The following is an 18,398-nucleotide window of genomic DNA, read 5'->3' on the forward strand; positions in this document are numbered from 1 at the left end:
ACTCTGCCAGTGGTTGTGATATGGGTGGTGTCTGTTTTGGTCACGATTTGCGTTTTAAGAATAGACTTGTCGTGTCCAGTTATTGTTTCTGGCGTCACGGAATTGTGACGGATGTGACCTGTAGTGATTGTTTTCCTGTTTTCGCATCCCACGATTGTCTATGTCAATTTCTAAGTCTTGTAAGAGTCCCTGAAAAGTTTCAATGTCGTCTTTGCAACGTCCTGCCAAAATAATATTTCTTAAATGTTCAGGCAATTTCATTAAACAAATGCGGATGAGTTCTGAAGGGCTGTATGGTTTTGAAAGATATTGATTCTTATGCAACATGTCTTCAAAATATTTGACAAGAATGGAAAATTCAGATTGTTCGAAGTGTTTCATCGTCATGATGCTATGTTTTACTCGGTCTTGTGTAGCTTGAGACCAATATGCTGAGAGGAAGGCATGGTAAAATTCACCTTCACTGTGACAACCGTGAATGACCGATCGCATTCTTTCAGCTGGTTCATTCTCTAAGTAGCCACACATATATTCCAATCTGTGCTCTAATGAGCAGTTTGGGGGAAAACAATGAGAGAATTGATGGAGCCACGCTTGTGGATGAATGTCGTTGCCAGAATTCTTAAATATTTTAAATTTACGTGTAGTAATGAACAGCTTATTGTCAAAATCGTCATGTTGGCGAGTCGCATGTCGGTCATTGTTATGTAGTTTCGGCGGTTCCATCTCAAAATTCGGTGTACCTTGGCAATTTCTTTCATAATTTCCGAAGTGCCCTGAGTTATTATTTTGTGGCTGTTCCGTATTTCTATGTCCCTCTTCCCGTATTGGAGCGCGAGTGTCCTCTGAAATACATAATTCTTGTATTACCTGTGTCAGCTGATCTTGTACTTCCCGGATTTCTCTTTGGTGTTGCATATTAATTTGATTCTCATTTTGTTTGAATTTCCTAATTTGTTCGCACTCTTCTGTGTCATTAAAGACTAGCGGTTTTGTGTCACTCAGATTATCATCTACCTTCGTAGATAAATTATTTAGCTGATCCGAAAGTTCAACTACTTTCTCTGATAATGAACTAATTTCCTCCATGTGTCTTTCTGAACCAATTTTCAGAGTATCTACTGTGTCCTTTAAGTTTTCCTGAGTTTTTGCAAGTTGCGTAACCGAATCGGTAGATGCAACTGAGTCAATTTTAGCTTGCAAGGTCTCATGATTTTCATGAACAATAGTTTGCAGTTCTTTTATGGCTGCTTCGCGATTCTGTAATGCATTTTCATGACGCGAAAAAATAGGTTGGAAATGCTCACAAATTTGTGTTTTTACGTCATTACAGACTTTTGACATTTGGATTCTATTTTATGTAACTCAGTAGTTAAATCTTCACGTGTTTGTTCAAGCGTGGTGTGAAGATTTTGTTCCATTGCGTCTAACTGTTGCTGTGTTTGTCTCTGGTGTTGTTCCATTGTGTCTAACTTTTGAAGATTTTGTTCCATTGTGTCTAACTTTTGAAGCTTTTGCTGTGTTTGTCCCATTTGTTGTATTAATTGTAATAACAATGCACTGGTGTCTGAAACATGTTACTCAGTGCTTTTCGGCAGTGAATTTGCACCGGCAACATTCACATTTTGACAAGCAGAAAATGTGTCTTGACTTATTTGAGAAAACGGTGAGGACCCAAAACCTGAATCTACAGTATTTGTGAGATTGTGTCCTGTCATTTCGGATTCCTGAGGAAAGCTGTTGCCGATCGATCGATCGATAATGCTTCCCTGTTCACTAATTGTTTCACTGCCTACACTATTATTTGCAGCCCGCTCCATTTCCCTATGCACAATTACCAAATTACTAGTTCGAACATTAGTTAATTCATTACACGGTGCCGCTAACACACTGCTTTCGTCTTCACTGTCATTTCTCAGTTTACTTTGGAGCTTAGTATTACGTTTTTCACACGCCATAATTGTCACAATATTTCACACGATAACACAGAAAAGCACAATTTGAAGAGCAAAATAAGAAAACACATTAACATAGCACTGAAAATAATATCTAGTTAATTGCAAGCGCAGCTGCGAAATACTTGGTGCAAATCTACATGCATGCCACAACTGTTTTACTGTACAAGAACGAAAAACTACAACTACAAAGGAAATTCTCTCTACAATTAAGCGCTAGCAATAAACAAAAGCTACACTAATTACACAAACTACAAGAAAAAAATCAGAAGATTCCAGTGAGGTATCCTCGGCTAAGGGTCGACATATGAAACGTCCCCTTTTGAACAATTATACATGACTGTGCTTAAACTGACACACAATATTTTTAGCGCAACGCAATCTGACTTTCAAAAATCCCTACAAAAGAATGGCCCTGACTAACATTAACCTATACCTTTCACGAATCACTTACATCACAAAAATCTTCGTTACTCGAACTACTGCAATACAGCGAGCGCCACTACTGCCAGCTAAATAAAAGATTCAAACTACTGAAGGCACTAACTACTAATAGGCATAGTTAGCAAATGAAAGATTTTGATAGAGAACAAACAATGTATTTACCTCAATAGTGTTCAAAAGTCATAATGTATACAGCAGTTCATGACATCCAGTCTTACAAATTTCAAAACTCCGCCATCTCTCCCCACATCCACCACTGCTGGCGGCTCACCTCCAACTGCGCAACGCTACGCGCTGTTCACATATAGCTGCCCAACACTACAATGGCGGACAACAATGCAAACTAGCCACAGACTGCACACAGCACAGCCAGTGATTTTCATACAGAGCGCTACGTGGCGTTACCAATAAGAAAACCTAAACAGCCTACTTACAAAATTTAGTATACGATTTGCTTGAATTGTTGTCTAGCTATCCGCGAAAGCAGGTTTCCTAGGCACCCCATATTCGACGAGTAGGCAGGACACAACAGGTTTGACCCCAGACGACTGGAAAAACCGTGGCCTGTTCAGATGAGTCCTGACTGCTGATGGTAGGTTTCGAGTGTAGCACAGACCCAACAAAGCCATGGACCCAAATTGTCAACAAGGCACTGTGCAAGCCATTGGTGGCTCCATAATGGTGTGAACTGTATTTACACGTAATAGACTGGGTCCTCTAGTTCAACTGAACCGACCATTAACTGGAAATGGTTATGTTCGGTTACCTGGAGACCATTTGCAGCCATTCATGGAACTCATGTTCTCAAAGAACCATAGAATTTGTGTGGATGACAAGTGGTCCCCTTGTACACGTTACACTTCACTGACGAACCTGCCTACGGATTTGGAAGTTAGTGTGAGTTCCATGTGCCAGTATTACAAATACTACTATTTCTCATTATCTCTCTCTCTCTCTCTCTCTCTCTCTATCTATCTATCTATCTATCTGTCTGTGATATTTGTCGCCGGTCCACAACTGTTCGAGATTGGTTTGAAGAACATTCTGGATAGTTCAAGCGAATGACTTGACCACCAAGATCACCTGACATGGATCCCATCGAACATTTATGCTACATAATCGAGAGGTCAGTTCGTGCACAATATCCAGCAACGGCAACACTTTCGCAATTATGGGTAGTTACAGAAGCATCGTGGCTCAATATTGCGGTAGGGGAATTCCAACGACTTGTTGAGTCAATGCCACGTCGAGCTGCTGCACTACGTCGCGAAAAAGGAAGTCCGACACGATATTAAGTGGTATCCCATGACTTTTCTCACTTCAGTGTATTAAAGACTGTCAGAAAAACTTCGAAGTCGGTTTACTCGAGAATTTTTGAGGGTTTCATCGAACTATTTTGGGGGATTAATATTTGAGTTCTGAACTTCACACAGCATAAATATAAAAACTTTATAAAATCCGATGCCAAGTGGTCCCCTTGTACACGTTACACTTCACTGCCGAACCTGCCTACGGATTTGGAAGTTAGTGTGAGTTCCATGTGCCAGTGTTACAAATACTACTATTTCTCATTATCTCTCTCTCTCTCTCTCTCTCTATCTATCTATCTATCTATCTATCTATCTATCTGTGATATTTGTTTGGAGATTTCACTCGATGACAACATATTCAGGTGTCTCTGACAATCTACAAACAAAAACGGCACGTCTCTCCTATTTATCCCTTTAAGGTAGGTAGTACACTTATGATATGAACCAAACATCTTGACGGATAAATATGGTCCTTTAACAACCTGTCCTCAACATTAGGAAATATTTCATAAACTCGAATGCCAGTAGTATTGTCTGCACAGGCCCCTTGTTACTCTATTAATATTATGCACTCCTTTCAATCTACAGTCTGTATATTCTCCTACATGGTTTTAACTTTCTCTCCATGCCTTTCTCATAACCAATACATTGGGCCTCTGTGATGCTTGGTATAAACCATTGGCCACATGCCAAGATTCATAAAAATAGCACTTGTTGATATCATTTGACATGTTCCATTTACTCGTACTTCTTTCCCTCTTCGTGTTACCTCATTCGCTCCTTTTAATACATTACCAAAAAAAAATAGTACACCCTTTTCGTGGTTTCCTGTTCACTGAAGATTAATTGTTGCAAGAATGTCTAAGGAGTATACTAAATGATTACATTTACAGATCAATGCCACAAGCGTTTCTGAGGTATCAGGTATCGAACCATGCTGAAACACCCATATCAGTGCAAGCTGTTGTCCCAACGGGCGGCGCAGGCGCTGACTCCGGCATCCAGTCTGTCTTACAGATGGCGAATACTGTCCTGGGATAGGTTATGCCACGCCTGCTCCACCTGTTATTGAGTAGTTGGTTGACGAGCCGCATGACACACTTCTCGTCCAATCGTATCACATACGTGCTCGATTGGAGACAAGCCCGCGGATCGTGCTGTCCAAGGAAGTTGCTCCACGCCTTGAAGAGCACATTGAATTTCACAGGCAGTATGTGGGCGAGCATTATCCTGTTGGAAAAAAATTGTTCAAATGGCTCTGAGCACTATGGGACTTAACTTCTGAGGTCATCAGTCCCCTAGAACTCAAAACCACTTCAACCTAACTAACCTAAGGACATCACACACATCCATGCCCGAGGCAGGATTCGAACCCGAGAGCGTAGCGGTCGCGCGGTTCCAGACAGTAGCGCCTAGAACCGCTCGCCACTCCGGTCGGCATGCTGGAAAAACACATCACCTTCCTGTTGCAAGAACGGCAGAAGAATGGATCTAAAAACATTCTGCACTTACCAAACGCTGATAAGCGTCCTCTTCAGAAACACCAAACGTGAACGAGAATTGTAGCTTATCGCACCGCAGACCGTAACGCCTGGGTCGGAGCCAGTGTGTCTTGGACGAATGCACTCTATCAGACAGCGCTCACCAAGTCTGCATCGTACGCGCGAACGACCAGCACTTGCACGCAGTTAGAATCTGCTTGTCTGTTTTCTTCGCTGAAGACTAAGTCGCGCCATTCCATCTTCCAAGTGATCCTCTGACGGGACCAGTCTAGCCATGCACGTCGATAATGTTGCGTGAGTGAAAGACGGGCTAGAGATGGGTGTGCCCGTAATCTCACTTCTAATAACCGGTTCGTAACAGTTTGTGTCGACACGGCTGGGCTCATAAGCCATCTTATCTGTACTGTGGTAGCTGTACGATCCCCCACGGTCGCCCTTACAATAAGACGATTCTGGCGGGCGTCTGTGTTGTGTGGATGTCGAGAACCTCGTGTACAGGTGTGAGAATGTTCACGTGACCACATGACCACTGATAGAAATATAGTTGGACAACTGAGGTAGCATGCCCAACTTGTGTACCAATTTGCTGTAAGGACCATCCCGCCACTCGGAAAGCCACAGTTGAAACTCGCTCATTTGGCTGTAGGAAGAACGAGTGAGTCTTCCTGCCTTGGTTTCCTGCTTGCTTCACACGTCTGAACCTTCTGATTGTGAGCATTCCCTATTACAGGGTAGACACAATGGCGCTCTGGTAGCTCTGGTAGCAATTCCACTACGCTATCCGTTGGCCGACGGCACTGAAACCATTATCAGTACACCTATCGTCCTCCAAGTGGCATATACCGTCATCAGATCAAAACTGACTTCGTCTTTCCAGATGTACTACTTTTTTTCCGGCAGTGTATGTGTTAGGGCGCTGATAACCTCGTCGTTGGGCGCCCATAAACTCGAAACATACGCACGGAACACGCACTCGTGTTACCTGAGCCAAGGTTGTTGACTCAATCTGTGAGCCCATACGCTTGTTCCATGTTGCATGATGCCTACTAAAATATGTTCTTCGCATATTTCTATTAACTGCAAAGACAGTCTAAATTTGTTTTGTGCTGCACTGGTCATCTTTTGCAGTAATTGCCTTCTGTATGCTTTTAATTGGACATATAAGCCTTGCGTACCGTTTTCTGCTCTTTTCAAGGCCAAAATCAGGTACTGATTCAGATATAAAACCAGAAGGACTCTGTGCTTGGGAGTGTCTTATCCCAAATAAAAAGGGAATGTTGGAAGGACACTATTGATGGAACACGGAAGAATGGTAAAAACAAGGAGTTCTACAAGTACACCCAAAAGTTAACAGCCACAATGCTGAACCGACGGTTGAAATTTTAGGGACACCTAGCAATAATGAACAAACGCCGACTTAGTTAAAAAGATCTCCACTTACATCACAAGTGTGTAGAAAAGGTCAACAGAGATGCGCAAGGCACTGGTACTACACTAGAGAAGACCCAAAACAGAGAACAATTCAGAGATAAAGTCAACAGTGTAAAATCATTTGAAGAGAAACTACTAACGAGGAGGTCCACACATTTCATTTCCGAGGAGAGAGAAAGAATGACGAGGTTCTGCGAAGAGAGGGAATAAACGAGCAAAAAGCCTTAAGTTCTAGGCGGTCCAGAGTTCTCCAAATTCGGAAAAAAATAATGACGTTAGCATGACCACAAGTCATACTTGTCAAGTGTAACAAACAGTGAAAAAGTGGTGGAACACATCAAAATTAGTAGAATTAGCTGCCTGACGTTACGATGACACGATTAGGGGCACTGCTTCCACTATAAAGAAAGACAAACTTTGACTACCCACCATGCCTCTAAGCATGACCACCACTTATCTTTTATAAGGCGGTTCACCCTCTCATGTGGCACCCACACCAAACGCATAGCGGAGGGCATTTCGCGAGGTTCTGCAGCGTTCTCACACAGAACTATGTTGCCCAAAACGAATTCAGCATGCTGCCGATTTTCGAACGGTATTTCGTGCTACTCAGCACTCAGCTACCACCACCAGGACACACACGCGCCACCCATTGCTACACGCGCAGGTCGCACCAGTGTTTAAGAAGGGTAGTAGGAGTAATCCATCGAACTACAGACCTATATCATTGACGTCGGTTTGCAGTAGGGTTTTGGAGCATATACTGTATTCAAAATTTATGAATCACCTCGAAGGGAACGATCTATTGATACGTAATCAGCATGGCTTCAGAAAACATCGTTCTTGTGCAACGCAGCTAGCTCTTTATTCGCACGAAGTAATCGCCGCTATCGACAAGGGATCTCAAGTTGATTCCGTATTTCTAGATTTCCGGAAGGCTTTTGACACCGTTCCTCACAAGCGACTTCTAATCAAGCTGCGGGCCTACGGGGTATCGTCTCATTTGTGCGACTGGATTCGTGATTTCCTGTTAGGAAAATCGCAGTTCGTAGTAATAGACGGCAAATCATCGAGTAAAACTGAAGTGATATCAGGTGTTCCCCAGGGAAGCGTCCTGGGACCTCTGCTGTTCTTGATATATATAAATGACCTGGGTGACAATCTGAGCAGTTCTGTTAGGTTGTTCGCAGATGATGCTGTAATTTACCGTCTAGTAAGGTCATCCGAAGACCAGTATCAGTTGCAAAGCGATTTAGAAAAGATTGCTGTATGGTGTGGCAGGTGGCAGTTGACGCTAAATAACGAAAAGTGTGAGGTAATCCACATGAGTTCCAAAAGAAATACGTTGGAATTCGATTACTCGATAAATAGTACAATTCTCAAGGCTGTCAATTCAACTAAGTACCTGGCTGTTAAAATTACGAACAACTTCAGTTGGAAAGACCACATTTATAATATTGTGGGGAAGGCGAGCCAAAGGTTGCGTTTCATTGGCAGGACACTTAGAAGATGCAACAAGTCCACTAGAGAGGCAGCTTACACTACACTCGTTCGTCCTCTGTTCGAATATTGCTGCGCGGTGTGGGATCCTTACCAGGTGGGATTGACGGAGGACATCGAAAGGGTGCAAAGAAGGGCAGCTCGTTTTGTATTATCGCTTAATAGGGGAGAGAGTGTGGCAGATATGATACGCGAGTTGGGATGGAAGTTATTAAAGCAAAGACGTTTTTCGTCGCGGCGAGATCTATTTACGAAACTTCAGTCACCAACTTTCTCTTCCGAATGCGAAAATATTTTGTTGAGCCCAACCTACATAGGTAGGAATGATCATCAAAATAAAATAAGAGAAATCAGAGCTCGAACAGAAAGGTTTAGGTGTTCGTTTCTCCCGCGCGCTGTTCGGGAGTGGAATGGTAGAGAGATGGTATGATTGTGGTTCGATGAACCCTCTGCCAAGCACTTAAATGTGAATTGCAGAGTAATCATGTAGATGTAGACTTGACAGCGACGACTCTCCGATGAGGTGCGAGCCTCGTGTTTTGCTATTACTGTGAGTCTTGTAAATATCGCTTTTATTTAGTAATTTGCCCGGTTAAACTCTCCCCTTTTATGATTAAGACAGCCTGCGCCCCCTTTCGGAGGGAGTGGGGACGTCAAAGAGTCACAAAAGTTCATATTAAGCAGTCCGTAAAACATGTAAACGTTCACTTCAGTTAGCGTGTTAGTTAATGCTTACGCTTTCCGCTAGATGGTGCTGACTTACTGCTGAATAGCTTTGGTTCCGTAAAACCTTCACTGATTAGTACTAGGTAAATGAAATAAGTACAACACTCTTGTATTTCACTTTCACTCTATATTCAAGGATTAAGATGGTGATGGATGATGGTCTATTTAAAAGGTTCCTAGCCTGGAGGAATCAAAATAGTCCGCAAATGCCGATATGCATGCGCCCTACGTTCAGATTCGCAACTAACGGCACAAGACACTTTCAAAAGTCCACACGTTAATGTCTGAATACCAGTACCTCTGAATTCACTCGTATCAGCAGATAATTTGAGTTTCTGTCGTCTATGTGTCCGTAAAGTTCAAATGTAGCACTAAAGTCCTAAAATCAAATGGTTCAAATGGCTCTGAGCACTATGGGACTTAACTTCTGAGGTCATGAGTCCCCTACAACTTAGAACAACTTAAACCTAACTAACCTAAGGACATGACATACATCCATGACCGAGGCAGGATTCGAACCTGCGACCGTAGCGGTCGCGCTGTTCTAGACTGTAGCGCCTAGAACCGCTTGGCCACTCCGGCTGGCGAATTTCTAAAATCCCCTTAATACTCCGTTGCTACCAACAGTCAGATACCGTACACTACATCACTTTTAATCTCCGTAATATTCTAACAGTTTATCGTGAATCTTAACACTATAAAGTCCAATCTAATTATTGTCTCGCTGCCTGACACGGGTTCTCCGCCCTTTAACGAAACAATCAAAGAAAAAAAGGCGGCAATAAGGATGATCAGGCCTTTTTATAGGTTTTTCATCACAAGAGTTTAACGTCACTGCCTTCTCCATGACGGAGCTTCCGTAGCTTTGCCGTACTTAAACGTTAAACTACTTGCTGATATACTATACTTTTGATCTGCAATTACCGAACTCTGATTCTACACTATTTTCCCCTCTAAAAATTCTATTCTTAATTTTAAATTATCCTTTCTATAGCTTTTATCACTGTAAACTGAACCGAGGTGTTACAAAGCCGTCCGTCCCCCCCCCCCCCCCCCCCCACACACACACTTTTGTTCCGAGGCGTACACTGTCCCCTTACTATATCACGTGGAGGATATTTTCTTGTTACAGTAATTCTCTTTCATCTGCTCTCTAAATTAAATAATAGTCAAATGGCTCTGAGCACTATGGGACTTAACTGCTGTGGTCATCAGTCCCCTAGAACTTAGAACTACTTAAACCTAACTAGCCTAAGGACATCACACACATCCATGCCCGAGGCAGGATTCGAACCTGCGACCGTAGCGTCACGCGGCTCCAGACTGTAGCGCCTATAACCGCACGGCCACTCTGGCCGGCTAAATAATAGTCACTTCTGAGGTATAAAGCATACAACATATTAGTTTTCAAGTCAACTGAGCATTGATAAGCGGCCCAGACAAACAACGCAATAAAAAAGAACAACGAACATTAGGCGCGTGGGGTCGAGCATCCGTCCAAAGTCGAGAAGGAGATTCAGCGCAGCGCGGCCGGTGGGGACGCCAAACCGTGTCGCTCTGCACAAAAAATGAAAAGTTCCGTGCAGTGTCGGAACGTCAAAGTAAATGCGCGCGCTGTTTGGACGGCATTTCTCGTTTTCCATTATTATTGGTACACACGCGCGCACACAATGGAGGATTACTGGGCACCTGCAAGGACAGCTTCACTCTTGGCAGTTCTGGGCTGCTCTGCGCCGACCTGGGCAGCGCTGCTTGGCGTTGCACGTCCGATGTCGGGTCGCCTTTAGGTGCCTACATCGCGCGATATGATAAAAATGTCTGAAAACAACTTCTTTCTTCGGCCCGCTGATGTTGTATTCCTTAACCTTAGAGCGCTAGCGTGGACGGCCATTTACACCGCCGCTTGAACATGTAAGTACACACATCAAAAAAGTTTTGCATCACCTCGGTTGCGAGAGTTCCGGAACCTGTACAGAAAATAGGAGTAGAGATCAATATAAACATCATTTCCGTCCTTTTTATTGCTCATGAAAACCACAGATTGCATGTTCTACCTCTATACAGCGAGACGTCGTGGCATACTATCCTCAAGTTCATCAAGGCACTGTTGGTCCAGATCGTCCCACTCCTCAACGGCGATTCGGTGTAGTCCCTCAGAGTGGTTAGTGGGTCAAGTCGTCCATAAACAGCCCTTTTCAATCTATCCCGGGAATATTAGATAGGGTTCATTTCTGGAGAACATGCTGGCCACTTGGGGCCCGAATTGTCATTCACGAACACGAATGCCTCGCCGATATGGTTGCACTATCGGTCGGAGGATGGCATTCAAGTATCATACAGCCGTTACGGCGTCTTCCATGATTAGCAACGGCGTACGTCGACCCCACATAACGCCACCCCAAACAGCAGGGAACCTCCACCTTGCTGCACTCGCTAGTCAGTGTGTCTAAGGCGTTCAGCGTGACCGGGTTGCCTCCAAGCACGTCTCCGACGATTCTCTGATTGAAGGCATATGCGACACTCATCGGTGAAGACAACGTGATGCCAGTCCTGAGCGGTCCATTCGGCATGTTGTTGGGCTCATCTGTACCACGCTGCATGGAGTCGTGGTTGCAAAGGTGGACCTCGCCATGGACGTCGGGAGTTAAGCTGCGCATCATGCAGCCTTATTGCGCACAGTTTCAGCCATAACATGACGTCTTGTGGATGCACGTAAAGCATTATTCAGCATGGTGGCGTAGCTTTCAGGGTTCCTCCGAGCCATAATCAGTAGGTAGCGGTCATCCACTGCAGCAGTAGCCCTTGGGCGGCCTGAGCGAGGCATGTCATCGACAGTTCCTGTCTCTCTGTATCTCCTCCATGTCCGAACAACATCGCTTTGGTTCACTCCTACACGTCTGGACACTTCCCTTGTTGAGAGCCCTTCCTAGCACAAAGTAACAATGCGAAAGCGATCGAACCTTGGTATTGACGGTCTAGGCATGGTTGAACTACAGATAACACGAGCCGTTTATCTGCTTCCTGGTGGAATGACTGGAACTGATCGGCTGTCTGACCCCCTCCGTCTTATAGGCGCTATTACATCTTTGGGCGGGTTTAGTGACATCTCTGAACAATCAAAGGGTCTGAGTCTGTGATAAAAATCCACAGTCAACGTCTATCTTACGCAGTTCTGGGAACTGGGGTGATGCAAAACTTTTTTGGTGTGTGTATTTACGCGCTTAATTCCTAGGTAATTCCTGATTATCTATCGGCTCACCGTATGGCGCGTGACCTTGATGCTGATTGATGCACGGGTATTGTTGTTCGGTTTCTTTTTCGGTGTAGTTCCAGGAGCTATAGTGAACAGCTCCGTTGACTTTTTTGGTCCTACGTATTACTTTGCCGTTTTAAAGCCTGTCAAACTACATTTTTAAGTGTAAAGTGTATAAAATGGTTCAAATTGCTCTAACTACTATGGGACTTAGCATCTGAGGTCATCAGTCACCTAGACTTAGAACAACTTAAACCTAATTAACCTAAGGACATCACACACATCCATGCTCGAGGCAGGATTCGAACCTGCGACCGTAGCAGCAGCGCGGTTCCGAACTGAAGCTCCTAGAACCGCTTGGCCACCTGTAAAGTGTACAAACTGCGCTAGTAATTGAATGGTGTAATTTTTCAGTACGAAACGCAGTATGGTAGATTATGCCAGTAATTCTAGTTCCGGGATTTTAGCTGCAGAATATGGTTCTTGAAAAAAGGTGAAGTTGATTTTGGTCCGTGTACTTCATATACGGATTGTAGCACCGGATCAGGTACTGTTGAAGATAAAATCCAATCATGTGAAGCAACTCTTTGGTATTTGGATTCCCAAAACATATCTCACTATACTGTTTGTTGGAACTACAGTACATGGAGAGAATTTAAGACGAAATGTGAGTGGTTAGTGTATAGGGAAGGCAAGTTCAATTGCTCAGTGTGTAAAGATATACAGAATATTAGAGTGAGTAAATCACAGGGTGTAGTATTTCGGTAGGCCCAGTTTGTTAAAGTAAACAAGCTCAGTTAACATCACTGAGAAAAAGCATTCATAAACATAGGAATCCTGCAGCCTATTTAACTGCATGTAGACAATGAAAAGAAAGGCAAGACAAGACAATGTTATAGGAAACCTTGTAGCTGAACAGCAGAAAGACATTTTTGAAAGTACAAGGAAAGTGTTTCGCACAGCATATTTTACAGCAAAAAATAGCAGATCATATTTAGACTTTCACAAGTTTGTGGACTTGTAAATTCAAAATGGTCTCCACATTGACAAAACATTGCATATTAAACCCAGTTGTCCCAACAACATAGATTGATTTGCGGGCACTATGAAGAAGAAGCTGTATCAAAAAATTCCAAAGTGTCTGTTGTAATTGATGCGTCTACATCCGTCGCTTCACAGTCAGTTTTAATAGTGTATTTATGGTCTGAAATCAGTGATGGTTGTGTAAATACCTTCTTCTTGGATATTATAGAACTTACAAGAACAGATGCAGAAAAAATAGAAGCAGAACTTCTAAAATTTCTCTCGAAGCATGGTTTTTCTTCAAGTTATTTGAATGACAATTTGATTGGAGCATGCAGTGATGGTACTAGTGTTATGCTAGGTAGGAATTAAAGTGATTCAGAACGACTTAAAACAATTACAACAAACTATTCAAATGGCAAATGGCACTGTTTGTGCTACCGAATTGAAATAGGGGTTGCTGATGGAATCGAAGAGGTTCATAGTGTGTATCATCATCATTTTCTAGAAGCTGTATGCGTTGTATCATCAATCTTCAAAGAATCAACACGAACTGTCAGCTGTTGCACAAGAGTTAGGTGCAGAACTTTAGAAATGTCTAAAGTATTCTCAGTGCGTTGGGTGGTCTCAAGCTTTAGAGCAGTGGAAGCAGTATGGAAGTCCCACCGGCCTCTGAATACTCATTTCAATAGATGTTCGAACGACAGGAACAGAAAATCAGTTGTAAGGGAAGAGTTCAAAGGATTGCAGAAAACACTATCAAGGCCTAAGTTCATGAGCAACATTGCGCTGCTTTCTGATGTTCTTGAAGAGATTAGTATCCTCTCACAGTACCTCCAAAAGGACAGTGTTAATATTCCCCCATCATATAGGGCAATTACGAGGTCAAAAGAGCCACTGAACAACTTCATGCTTGCATGAAGGAAGCAGAGGAAGTTATTTCTGAAGGGTGTTTCAAAGACGTTTCACTGTTTCCCAGAAAAGATTCAAGTAAAATAACTACGCAAATTAATAGGAAACAATTCTGTCAGAGCCTTAGCGACAATATTTCAGGCAAAGGCTAACTTCGAATGGCGGTGAAGAATTCAAATTCTTCATAAAGGAGATCGACATTTTTGACAGTAAAAAATGACCACAGCTAGAAGGGGAAGGAAATCGAAGAAAAATATGTGACCGTCTTCTTTGTTATCCAAATCCAAGAGAAGGTTTCAGAGATTATAAAGACAAGTGGAGAGAACATTCCTGAAAACCTCATACCAGTTTTTTTTGTGTTGATACACTCACTGTGAGCACATCAGGGGCTCGAACGTTGTACTGTACGGACGACGCCTGCTATTCTGACACCAAACGTAGACGGCATGTTGGACGAGGATGGAAACTGTCAGGATGTGGCGCATTACAACTCGTCCAAGTTTCCCAAGTGATTTATTATTTCCAGCTACAGTGCCCCCGTTCCTCTCGGTCTGTGTCACTGGCTCTCGCAATGCTGAGGCCACCACTTTGCTGTCTGCGAAACGGCTTGGTGCGGAATGGCAGCCTCAGCGACCCATGCAGTGCACTACTGTGTGTCGGCCTTACACAGCCACAGAGTTGTGATGACGTCAGGATGCGCCAGCAGTCGACTCAGCAGTCTTTGCCCCTGCTGCCTCAGCGCTGCCCGCTGGGAGCTGCAAGGCGCCTGCGGCATGCTTCTTCGCCGGTGTGGCTAAGATCACGGCGACAACAAGCACCTGCGATCCGGCGTCCGAATCTGCGGCCCTCACCTCGGCGGGATGCCCCCGGCGTGTGTTGGAAGCCAACAAGGTTTCCCGCAGTAGTGAGCCGTGGCGTGGCCCGCCGCTGGATGGCTGTGGACCCCACGTTGGCCTCAGAGGGTCGAACCAGCGACCTGCCGTAGACTGGAACGTTGGCGCCCCATCTGCTGCTGCGTGTAGCCATTGGTGTGACACGTCCTGCCGTCCAGGAGAGCTGTCACACTTGAATGCCTTGTTAGTGAACTGGCGCCTATTTATACGCAGCTGTGCACCTCTGTTTTGGTAACGCACCGCTCCGAGTCATGTAATCATTACACCTGGACTGGGCCAGTGGGACTCTTTGGCCTGTAACTTGCGCCATGCAAACCGCTGTGTTTACGCTTTTCAGCGGGTCTATGGCCCTGTGGCCTCCATTATACTTCGCAACCGCTGGTAGCGTAACTTACTGTCAACAGGCGCGCGCCTGGCTGTAACTTGTGCACTCTGAAAAAAAAAAAAAATGGTTCAAACGGCTCTAAGCACTATGGGACTCAACTTCTAAGGTCATTAGTCCCCTAGCACTTAGAACTAGTTAAACCTAACTAACCTAAGGACAGCACACACATCCATGCCCGAGGCAGGATTCGAACCTGTGACCGTAGCGTCCTCGCGTGCACTCTTTGCACCGAAGCTAACTTTTTCCCATGTACACAACAAAAACAATATGTACAATATGCTCACTGAGCTCTGTACCAGTCACCTCCTTCTTGTGCTGTAATTTATAAATTAGACTCCAATGTAGATGAATAGGAATACAGGCAGCGGTCATGTCAGTACCTTCATACTAACAGCACTGAAACTACTCATTATGTGTGATTTAAAAAATGCTTTTATAAATTTCAATTTTATTTCTTGCTGATAATAACTTGGGATAGCTGGATAAGACATAGGAGAAATAACTACAATACTTTTGTAGGAAATATAATTGCTTTTGTTTGTTTACATGTATATATTTATTTACAATCATTATGTTGCAGCACAGTATTTCACGAAAAGCTCTCTTCTATGAGACTTAAATTCAGTCTGTATCATATTGAGCCCAACAGACGTAAACATATACATCAAAATACCATCAGTGAACTCAGCCTCTAGCGTTCTCGCTTCCCACACCCGGGTTCCCGGGTTCGATTCCCGGCGGGGTCAGGGATTTTCTCTGCCTCGTGATGACTGGGTGTTGTGTGATGTCCTTAGGTTAGTTAGGTTTAAGTAGTTCTAAGTTCTAGGGGACTGGTGACCACAGCTGTTAAGTCCCATAGTGCTCAGAGCCATTTGAACCATTTTTTTGAACTCAGCCTCAATGGATTTCATAGGTTCAACACTAACACACTATGGTACAGTGAGGATACAGGCATTGATGCATTGCTTCACGTGGTCTATATTCATGCTGCTGTTATGCAAGTACTCAACAAATTCATAGTACACTACTCTTACACATGGGTGCCAATGGCACAATCTATCTGTTGCAATTGATAGTTCACAATACATGTCTCTAAGTTTAACAAAACTTGAATGTTTTAGATATATTTTCATGTCTCATTAAGTTAATTCCAGCACTGCCTTATCATAAATTTCTACAGTAGACACTTTACGACCAAGCATGTGAATTTCAATCAGAGTATGATATGTGTCACACTCGTCTGTCGTCTTCCTCTCTATACATCGCATCATATCACAAATATAGTCCCATTCGTACCATGAGTACTGGATAAGCACCAACATGTTGTACATTAGCCACTTTTATTACCACATCAAAGTCACAGTCTGTTGACAGACCCACATTCAGATACTTAGATGCATTTGCAGGAACGTTATTAAGTGATGGCAAAAAGCAGTACTCTTGTGGAACTTGCCTGCGGCTTGTGTTCCAACTGCAGCTGTCGTGTTGGGAAGTAGATATCCTGTGGACAGAGACTGCTGTTGTTGTGGCTGTGGTATGGTACAGTAGAATGTTACCAGATATGAAAGGTTGGGAATACATTCTGTGAACAGTCACTGCAGCTGCTGCTGCCGTGGTCTGTAACAATAAGAACAAAAATTAAGTATAAACGCTATTAATTTACCACAATAGGCCAGCAAATCCGTAAATTCTTGCATTGAAGTACTATAATGTTAGTGTCACACTGGAGTGCTGAAACACTTGCACAGCAAAACTGGTAGATTTTTGCTAATAATAACCATGTTGTTACAGGAAAAATAATTGACAAATACTTACTGATAGTCATCTTCTTTCCAGCTGATCACTGCTGCTGCTGCTGCTGCTGCTGCTGTTGCTAGCAGCACTTCGTACTAGACAGGTGTACAGGCGATGAATGAAGAGTGCTCGCGTAATTGAACTATACAAATTAAAATTGCTCGAGGGTTGGGGGACCATGTTTGCACGCCATTGGCCACTCCGCATTTTCACAAAAACGCACAACGCCATTGGCTACAGGGGATTGGGGGAGGGGTCAATTCTGAGAATGATGTAATTGCCAGAGAGCCAGATGCAGGCGTCAGCGATTCCAGGAAAAAAACTTATGTTGTTGCCATAAATTCCAGGAATACTGATGCTGATGTCAATAAAACTCTTGTCCTAGAATGTACACTGCCCGTTTACTGTCAGGTGGTGGGCCACAGGGCGGAAGACTGGAGTGGATGAGCCTTGTCCCAGGAACAAGCAGGACATCTGTGCATGATAGCCTCTACCTCTTCCATCACTCTTGGCCAGTAAGGAAGACACTTCTTGAAGATTTTCAACCGTGACGTATCCCAGTGCTTGGGAAGGGGGGGGGGAGGAAGGAGGGGGGGGACTTGAGGGAGCACAGTAGAAAGATTGACGACATGGTAAGTATCCATCTTTGGATCTAGCAGGAGAACATTGGTGATGCCTGGAAAATGGTGGGAGAGGCGAATCAAGGCCTGGAGCTCTGTTCTTTGAAAAACAAGTGGGTCACACATGTAACACATAGTGCATGACGCAGCATAAGATAGGGTTACGGTATGAGTCTGCAGCTGTGATGGTAAACCTGCCCAGAGGGTGCCACTGTTTGATGTTGATGTGGAAACGTGAGGTTTCCTGTAAGCCACAGTCCAGGTCTGGACCCATAGGTAGATAGAGCACATCTACATTTGTTTGTAGTGTTTTGGGTTTGTTTTTAATGATATAATTGTAGGAGGACCTCTGACAAGCTTTGTGGGGGGATCCCCTGGACGTGGTATGGGGCTATCGAGTTCCTGCTTAACAGCCATCTGTAAGGAGACTGGAATGGATCATGACCTGCAGAAGCAACGCACTGCCTCTGGACGTAAAGAGATTGCATGAGAATCTGTGGCGCATCACAGGCCATGTTCGAATATAAGTGTGTGACAGCACAAAGGTCATCGAGTTCCTGAAAGTGAACTGCGCCAGAGACGACATGAACTTCGTTGGTGATGGAGAATCGTAACAACAAGAAGGTATCCGGACAGAAAATGTTGCTGGC

Source organism: Schistocerca piceifrons, chromosome X, assembly GCF_021461385.2.
Source record: "Schistocerca piceifrons isolate TAMUIC-IGC-003096 chromosome X, iqSchPice1.1, whole genome shotgun sequence".
In the NCBI taxonomy this organism is placed as follows: domain Eukaryota; kingdom Metazoa; phylum Arthropoda; class Insecta; order Orthoptera; family Acrididae; genus Schistocerca; species Schistocerca piceifrons.